Source organism: Suricata suricatta, chromosome 8, assembly GCF_006229205.1.
Source record: "Suricata suricatta isolate VVHF042 chromosome 8, meerkat_22Aug2017_6uvM2_HiC, whole genome shotgun sequence".
Lineage (NCBI taxonomy): Eukaryota > Metazoa > Chordata > Mammalia > Carnivora > Herpestidae > Suricata > Suricata suricatta.
In genome coordinates this window covers 124,283,661-124,293,375 of record NC_043707.1, presented here as the reverse complement: position 1 = coordinate 124,293,375, position 9,715 = coordinate 124,283,661, and the positions used below count along the sequence as shown (strand labels likewise).

Here is a 9,715-nt window from a genome sequence, read left to right as displayed (position 1 = left end):
ATTGTCCCTTCCTATCTCCAGTCATTCCTTTCCTTCATCCCTTTCGCTTTTGGAGTCTCCCGGGTTTGTCTTAGGAAGTTACCTAAGATCTCCCGGGACTGCACTTCTGAGACATCTGTAACTCCCATCCCAGCATGGGGTGATACGTGCCCCTTCCCCTTTCCCAGCCCCATCCTGCGCTGGAGTGGAGGGACCCTCTCGCCTCCCGAACGTTCCTCAAGGCCCAGTCCACATTCCGCTTTCAAAAGCCTACCTTGCCAGCTCCAGTCTCTGTCTCTCTCCCTTTCCACCACATCTGGGACAACCAGGTATTTCGCAATGAGGTTATGTTTATGTTTCCAGAATCACGCAGGGTAGGTGTCTACATTTCCCTGTACCTTGCCGGCCCCAGGGGGCGTGGGTCTCCCCTGCAAGAACATGGTAGGTGCACTGAAGATGTGCAAATAAATGCACGTTGAATGGACTTGGCGGAGATCCGCCAGCTCTAAGATTCCCAGACTTCCTCAGGCCTCAGCCTGCGGCAAGCAGACCCACACTCCCGCTTGGGGAAAAGCCTGGTGGTTTGGTGTCAGGCCGGCTTGAGTTTGAATCCCAGCTCCTCCAAGGCTTAAAGAGACTTCATTACCTGCACTGTCTGGGTCTCTGTTTTCTCAGCGGGCAAATGGGATGGTGGTTCTCATCGGGTGGTGTGGGGGTTAAATGTGATCATTTGAAACAAGGGTTTTTAATTGCGCGGTACAAAATAAACACTTCTTTAAAAAAGAGCTATTACTATCTTTTCGCCCTCAATTCATGTCTCTCCCCTCCATCAGAAAACTTGATTTTTCCTAAATGCCATCGGAATTAGTTTCCTATTGCTGCCGTGACCAAGGACCACATGCACAGCGTCTTAAAACAACAGAAATGCATTCTCTTACAGTTCTGGTGAGCAGGAGTCCGAAACGGCGTTCGCTGGGCTTAAATGAAGATGTCAGCAGGGCGCGTGGGCTCCCTCCACGGCTCTAGGTGAGAATCTGTTTCCTTCCCTTTCCTCAAATCAAGAGAGACGGCTGCCCTCCCGCTGCGTGGCCTCATCCTCCACCTTCAAAATGCACAGTGTGACCTCTGCTCTGTGCTCGTGTCTCCTCACACCTCGCTGACCTTCCCGCCCGCCCCCTCTGAACCCTTGTGAACACACCAAGCCCATCCACATCATCTTCCCTTCTCAGAACCTGTGAGCCCCTTTTATGATGTAAGGCGATATATTCACACGTTCTGCAGATTAGGACCGGACCTTTTTTTTTTTTTTTAAGTTTATTTATTTATTTTGAGCGAAAGAAAGCGTGCAAGAGGGGCAATGGGGGGAGAGAGGGAATCCCAAGCAGGCTCCATGCTATCAGCGCAGAGCCCAACAGGGGACTCAAACTCATGAACCATGAGATCATGACCTGAGCCAAAACCAAGAGTCGGATGCTCAACCGACTGAGCCACCCAGGCGCCCCAGTACTGAACATTTTGGAAGGAGGTCATTATTCAGCCTACCATACCATCCATGCCCAGTCACTTTGGTCCCCCCTTACCAACACCCACTTGGTTGTTTTGCATTCCTCCAAGAAGGGACTAGAAGGAAAAATAAATGATTACTGAGTGAGCCTTGTGGTAGGTGCCCGGATATATCTCCGTCCATAAGGAAATCACGCTCAGCGAGGCTCAGTGCTTGCTCAAGATCACACAGCGAACACCAGACAGAGCCAGAATTAGAACTCACTAGGGTGACCTGACTCCAGAGTCCAGCCTCCTGTCACCACTTGACATTGCCTTTTATTTGAAGTTGCTCTATATTAATTAATTTTTTAATGTTTTATATTAATTTAAATTCAGTTCAAGAAGCAAGTCTTGAGCACTTGTCCTGAACAAGACAGCATATAATATATCACATGATTTCTTGTAATTTTACGTAAAAATAGTTCTTTGACCTTTAGGCAAGTCATTTGACTTTTTCAACCTTTGTTTCCTTCTATGCGAAATGAGGAGGGGGACACAGGAAGCAAAAAATGAGAGCCATGAGCAAGCACTTTACAGAGGAGGAAATCCAAGTGGGCAAGAAATGTATGGAAAGATGCTTCACCTCATTCATAATCAAGGAAATGCAAATTAAAACAACAATGACAATGTCTGCAGTTGTCTTTGCCTCTCCAAGTAGAGTTCGGCCTTTGAGATGTTGTGGACTCCAGGCTTTCCTCTCTTGGTTGGCCCTATGCACCTTGACCCAGATGGCTGCTCCATAAACTGCTAGTGGCTTTATATCAGTCAGGCCCAGATCATCTTAGAAAATGCCTGCGAGTTGAGATTGCATATTTGTTTACATCAATACCTTAGATGGGGCGCCTGGGTGGCTCAGTTGGTTAAGTGTCTGACTTTAGCTCAGGTCATGATCTCACCTTTCATGGGTTCGAGCCCCACATCGGGCTGTGTACAGCTGGCAGCTCGGAGCCTGGAGCCTGCTTCAGATTCTGTCTTCCTCTCTCTCTCCCCCTCCCCAACTCACACTCTGTCTCTCAAAAATAAACATTAAAAAATTAAAAATAAATCAATAAATCAATACCTTCAAAATGTAGAGAGAGGGTAGAGGGACAAAGTGTTCAAAAGAAAATAGAAACATTTCTGGCCAATCCTGCCTGTTTCCAAGAAAAACCTTGTTCTGAAGACAGGGACCCTGTACTAAAAGAACTGCCTTTTTTTTTTAAGATTAAAAAAAGATTTTTTTAATGTTTTTATTTATTTTTGAAAGAGAGAGAGACAGCGTGAGCAGGGGAGGGTCAGAGTGAAAAAGGGAGACAGAATCTGAAGCAGGCTCCAGGCTCTGAGCTGTCAGCACAGAACTGTGTGTGATCATGACCTGAGCCGAAGTCGGATGCTCAACCAACAGAGCCATCCGGGTGCCCCAGAACTGCCTTCTCTGTCTGCTCACTCATGCATCTCCATGAGGGCAGGGACCTCATCTGTCTTGTTCATGATATTGCCTGGTCTCTAGTAAGTGGTCAAGGAATATTTGTCAAACTGAATGAATGGACTGCTTTACGCTGAGTTTGGCTTTCCTCTCTGGAAAGCGATAGAGCTGAATTTAGTGACCGGTTGGTTGATTCATTCATTCATTTCAAGAAATGTTGCTTAAGCCCTTCTCTGCCAGTCCCTTGCTAGGTGCTGAACAAAACCGGTGACAGTTCCCGCCGCCCTGGAGCTTCTATCTAACCCCAGAGGCAGACAATTCCCTAATCCGCACAATTAGTTTTAAAGGTACAGTTGTGATAAATGTCCCCGAGGCAGACACACAGGCTTCTATGAAAGTGTTTAATAGAGGGAGGCTAAATTCTAAAAATCCACCCACCTTGTTAGAGGTGTTGATCTCAGACATCTCTATTTGTCTGATGGCCAACCAGATAGTGGTGCCCAGGGCCAAGAGCTCCAGACCAGCTGGAGACCTCAGACCCCCCCAGCCCAGTGGTCCCCTGGACCTCATCCAGGATTCCTTTCCCATGGGGCTGTAGCCCCCCCAAGACCCACCATCAATAGGCCACGACGTGTTGCTGGTCAAATACCTTTAACAGCTCTCCGCTTCCCATAGGATGGAATCCAAACTCCTCACAATGAGGGTCTTCTGTGAAGTGGCCCCAGCCTGACCTGTCTCAGACTCTGTGTCCCAACACGGCAGGTCCCAGCACTGTCACTCGCTGCTCCTCTCAGGCCCCCTCACAGGCAGCAGTGGGGTCCAATAGATTTGGACCAAAATGATCTTCAAGTTTGACGAATGATATAATTCTGAGATTACTCTCCAAAAACACCATTCCTTTTTCTGCTTTGCACTTGCGCTCAAGCTGTGCTCTCTGGCCGGGGCACCCACAACGGCCACCTGCAGCTCCTCTGTGATGAGGTTCGAGATTTGTTTCCTACAAGATGGGGCTCAAGTATCGCCCTCATCACGAATTCCAAAGAAATGCTATGCTTCCGGAAGAACATGCTTGGACCTTTCTCTGTAAGAGGACTTGTCACCTTCTACCATGGGTGGCCATGCTCATCCCAGCTTTGCCACTTACTCGCTATGAAAACTTGAGCAAGCACTTCATTCTCTAGGCCTGAGTGTCCTCATCTCTGAAATGGGGGAAGATCAAGCCTTTCTTGCAGTCTTGTGCAAACTAAATATGAAGATAAACAAGTATTTCACAGCATCTGGAAAATAGTAAGGACTAAGCACATGGTCATTCTCCCCCACTACGCCCTCAGTCCCTTATGATAGAAGTCAATCTTTTTTTTTTTTTTTGAGAGAGAGCAAGAGAGAAAGAGAGAGAGAGAGAATGGGGGAGGGGCAGAAGGAGAAGGAGAGAGAGAATCTTAAGCAGGCTCCACACTGTCAGTGCAGAGCCCAACTCGAGGCTCGAACTCATGAACCATGAGATCATGATCTGAGCTGAAACCAAGAGTTTGATGCTTAACCTACTGAGCCACCCAGGTGCCCCGACAGAATTTGATCTTAAGGGAAATGAAATCAACAATGGTTGCACACCAACTACATGCCAGCATTGTGCTATATACACATATTTCCTTACTCCCCACAACAGCTGGATCAAGTCGGTATTATAATTGCCCCCATCTTACAGATGAGGGGATCGAGGCTCAGAGAAGTGAAGTGACTTAGCCAAGGTCATGCAATAATAATGGGCAGAGCCGGACGTGAGCCCAGACCATGTGCCTTCAGAGGTCACGCTGACTCCGAGTAACTCAACCGTAATTCTCCGGCACCGTTTAGCAGGACCCCTGGAATGCCTGGCTGTTGTCAGTTTGCTTCCGTTTGCCTTATGTGCCTGTCAATTCCTGACAGCAGGGTCCGTGTATTGCTCTTCTTTGTATCTCTGAATCTTCTAAAACGTGCCTTGGAAACAGACATTTCCTGCATGGTGAGCAGATGAATGGATGGATGAAAGGATAAATGGACCAATGGGTGGACAGATGGACAGGCGGATGAACCGATGAGTGGATGAACAAAAGAGTCCCCAGATGAAGGGCTAGTACCCCAAACATTCCTCTTTAATAGCTCCCTGCCCCCTCCCCCAGGGACAGCCAGGCACAGAAGACAGAGGGAGACAAGTGGGGAAGAAAATACACCCCACGTGACCACCAAGCCTCTCGCAAAGTGTCATCATGGTGGATACAACAGATTCCAGCCTTAAGAGTCATGCCGGCCTCTTGGATGCCTTCGCCATGAGGCGGACTTCCCAGGTACCCATTAGGCATGGGACTGGGGCCTGATTCATGCGCCAGCCTGTCCTCCCCCTTTCCCTCCGCCGGCACTCACTGCCCCACCCCAACTCTTGCCCCTAAGGAGAGAGGCTCCACATCAGATTCTGTGACAGGAGCCCCCAAACCCCCAGAGAGGGGGAGGCCCCGAGGCTGGCTTTGGCCCAGGAAGTGGGTCAAAGGCCACTGCCTCATTATTAAAAGAGTAGCGAAGTCCTGAGATGGGTAATCATCGCACTGAGCTGATAGCAGCTCTGCCTCCGCACGACAGATATCCCCGGAGGAAGGGAGGGAACCGAGGGTGCGGACTATCTCCAGCCCACGCTCGCTTGGGAGGGATGAAGGAGATGATGCCTCCAAAGCCCTTCAGGAGGACGTGGCCCATAGTAAGCACTCAATAAATGGGAGCTGCAATTATTAGTACTGCCAATTATCATTAAAGATAATTCACTGCCATTGAGGAAGCACTTTACTCTGGCTACGTCCAGAAAGGATTTGGAAGCCCAGGGTTTTAATCTCACAGCTGTGCCACACCCGGAAGCGGTGGAAATAGAGATTAAAAAGGAGAGACTGTGTTGGGTGCCAGGCAGTGCACGGAGTCGAGGTCCCGGCAGCTATGAAAACCACGCGTGGTGCCATGTTTCTTTGCTGGCATTTGGGCTGCAGCGCTCAGGCTTCCAGGTGTGAAGTCACAGGCACCAGTGAGATTCTTCAAGCCACGTACATACACTCCGAGGTTCCTCAAATGTCAAACGTCCTGCATGTGGATGAGAAGATGAAATCTGGGTATCCCTAAGCTTGGAGTCAAGCAAGAATCCCAAGGATAAGGACACAAGCACAGATCCCCGTCTTTCCAGCAAACAACTCAGGCAGGTCTGGTGCAGGAGACCAGAAAATTCCTTCGGGAAACCATGGAGTTAAGATTTGTAAACAAGTAGGGGCGGCTGAGTGGCTCAGTCGGTTAAGCGTCTGACTTCGGCTCCTGTCATGATCTCACAGCTCGTGAGTTCGAGCCCCGCATCAGGCTCTGAGCTGTCAACGCAGCCTGCTTTGGATTCTGCGTCTCCCTTTCTTAGCACAGTTCTTGGCAGTAGTAAGTGTGCAGTAAAGGCCTTACTGTTACCAGCGGCCCCTGAGCTCCCCATGCCCCACTTCTTACATCTGTTGACTTCCTTCAAAATTAAGTCTGAGTCCCTCCAGTGCTTGGCAGTGTCTTGTGTTGCAACACTGGTGCACCTGCAATTGCTTTCCTCTCTTCCACACTTGGATCCCCAGAGCGTAGGCCCCACCAAGTAGCCACACAGGCTTTGTTTCTCAAACAGCTAAATCAGATCGTGACACTGAAAGCAAAATGCAAACTGTTCCCTGTGATGTGTAAGATCTGGCTCCTGCCTGTCTCTCCAAATATATCTTGATCTTTCACTCCGTGGCCAGCCACACCAGCCTCCTTGCCGTTCCTAAAACAGACCAAACTTGTTTTTTACCCCAGGACCTTCGCACTTGCTGTTTCTTCTACCTGGATCTAGTCCAAGGGTGGCCTGTTCTCATCACAAAGGCCTCAGTTCAGGGGTAACCTCCTCAAAGAAGGCTTTCATGACCCCCCTCAAATGTTGCCCTCCAACACATGGCAGTGTGTTTTTTATAGCACATTCAGATATGAACGTTTTATTTTTGGTGATTTATGGCCTGAAAACTCCAGTGAGGGAGAGACCTTGTCTCTTTTGTTCATTTCTGTATGCTCAGTGTCTAGAGAAAGTACCTAGAAAACATTTGTGGATATCATAAATATTTTGCTGAAAAAATGAAGTTATTATTACTGTTTTGTTAGCATATTAAAATGCCTACGGAAGGCAAAGGCAAAAAGGTGGTTTTCAAAACAGAACGAAATCTCCCTTTTCTAAAATTTTATTTCAAAAAGCGCACATGCACACACACTACACACCTAAATGAATATATACACTTCTTTAAGGGATTCATCAATGTTTTATGAGCTTATTTATTAATTTAGTTAATTTTAGGTAATCTCTACACCCAATGTGGGGCTCAAAATCATGACCCCAAGATCAAAAGTCATGTACTCTTCCAAGAGCCAGCCAGGAACTCTGATGTTGCCATCCAATGTTGAGATTTTATTTACAGTCAAGATGCATTTATTTAAAAATCAGAAATAACCTATAAAACACTTTCTATTTTGAAAAAAAAACATTGAAAACTTTTTTTAGGGGTGCCTGGGTAGCTCAGTCTGTTAAGTGCCCCACTCTTGATTTCAGCTCAGGTCACGATCTCATGGTTGGTTCATCAGTTCCAGCCCCGTGTCAGGCTTCGGCCTGTTTGGGATTCTCTCTCTCTCCCTTTCTCTCTGCCCTTCCTGCTCTCTCTCAAAATAAATAAACAAACTTTAGGGGCAACTGAGTGGCTCAGTCGGTTGAGTGTCCAACTTCAGCTCAGGTCATGATCTCGGGATTCGTGAGTTTGAGCCCCGTGTCAGGCTCTGTGCTGACAGCTCAGAGCCTGGAGCCTGCTTTGGATTCTGTGTCTTCCTCTCTCTCTGAACCCTCCCCTGCTCATGCTCTATCTGTCTCTCAAATATAAATAAACATTAAAAAAGTTTTTAATAAATAAACTTAAGAAAAACCTTTTTTTTTTTAAAGAAAGCAATGTTAGTGGGGTTGTAGGAGTGTGGGTTTGGTGGACAGATTGCCTAGGGCTTGAACCCTGACTCTAAGCACTTTTAGCTGTGTAACAGGTTACTTAATTGCTCTGAGCCTCAGTTTCTCCGCCTGGAAAATGGGAAAACTCATACCCACCCCTTATTGAGATCATCTGTGTGAATGTGCCAGTCCCAATACCCGGCTCTGTTGAGAAGGTCTCGTTCTTCTCAGGGGCCCAGTCTAGGAGCCGTTATTTGGCTTCCTCCTCCACAAAACAGAGAATAATCATAAATACCTACTCCATTGGGTAGCGCTAGTGACTTTTAAAAAATGTTTATGTATTTATTTTGAGAGAGAGAGAGAGCTGGGGAGGGACAGAGGGAGAAAGAGAGAGAACCTTAAGCGGGCTGCATACTCAGCATGGAGCCCGATGTGGGGCTCGATCCCCCGACCCTGAGATCATGACCTAAGCCAAAATCAAGAGTCAGGCGCTTAACCGAATGAGCCACGCAGGCGCCCTGGCTCTAGTGACTTAAGACAATAATGTATGCACAGTGCTCAGCACAGTACCTGGTACGTCCTTGGCACTTAGTAAATGTTAGGGATCATCATTGTCAGTGTTGCGCTAACAAAGGGTAGGGACCCTCCAGGGTTGTTGTGTCTGGATTCTGGGGCACGTTTTCCATACCTTAGTTTCCCCATCTGAGAAATGGAATAATAATGGTTCCAAATGGGAGAAAGTACGTCAGGCTTTGGCACACGGCCCTGCAATGAAGCCCTTAGTGCTATGCTCTTGAGTGCGTGCTTCCCGAGTGCCTGCTTGGCCCTAAGCGCCTGTCCCTCTGACGCGGCGGCCATCGGGCTGATTCTCTACCTGGCGGACGAACCACCTGGTCCCTGGCTGCTCACACTGCCCAGTAGAATGGCCTCCTGTCCCCAGGAAAGCCAGCGGGCGCTGGCTGAACGGGTGGCTGGAACAGCATCTGGCTGGAAGCTCGGCAATGAGCACATCCTGATGATCCTGATCTTGGCACAGGCGGTTAGAAAGCTGAGGCCCACCTGCAGGGCAGCGCCTGGCCTAGCGCCCAGAGGAAGCCCTTGGTCTCCCGGCGCCCTGAGCACGCCCGGCTCTGGGCACGAACAGACCTTCCTTTGTGCGGCGACAGCACAGGTAACTGCTTCTGGGCGGCACATTAGTCACCAAAGGGCAGCCACCGACTTCTCAGCCGGGCCGACAGCTGTGCTGGGCCAGCCGCTGCCCCCCAGCGCTGGACGCCTCCGCCCTGCGGTGGCCCAAACCGCCTGCAGAGGGCTGGCCAGAGCCATGGCAGGGCTGGGTGCCCCATCCCCTGAGGTCCTCAAGCTACGAGGTTCAGGTTTGTTCCTCACGGTAACTCTGTCGGGCAGGGAGGGTTAGCTCCACTTTGTAGATCAGGAAAGAGGCTCAGAGAAGTTGAAATCGAGCGGCCCCGGGGTCCCCAGCCAAGCCCAAGGCCCTTCTTGCAGCAGGACCCCTAGCAGTGTGCACAGAAGGGGACTAGTAACAGTGCTGAGCCCATTGTTCCATTTCATTCAGCATTTACTGAGCACTGACTATGTGATGGGCGCCCGGCCCGCAATGCGCATGCGTTGCGGGCTGGGTCCCAGCCTCACCTCCCCCCTCTCCCCCATCACCATTCTTAGGCATCTCAGCGGATGAGAAAAACGGGGACCCACGAAGTTTATTTGTCCCAGAGCACACGGCTAGTAAGCGGCAGAATCAGAATTTTGACCCAAACTTCTCTGTCCCCCAA

General features: G+C 49.2%; 1 long non-coding RNA gene across 1 annotated transcript; it reads right to left on the bottom strand.

Moving 5' to 3' along the window:
• Positions 1–5,761: 5,761 nt before the first annotated feature.
• LOC115297493 lies at positions 5,762–9,025 on the bottom strand. The gene is made up of 2 exons (XR_003911439.1): positions 8,797–9,025; positions 5,762–6,028 (listed from the first exon to the last, which is right to left on the bottom strand). It is a non-coding gene; the product is annotated as an uncharacterized LOC115297493 (long non-coding RNA).
• Positions 9,026–9,715: the final 690 nt, after the last annotated feature.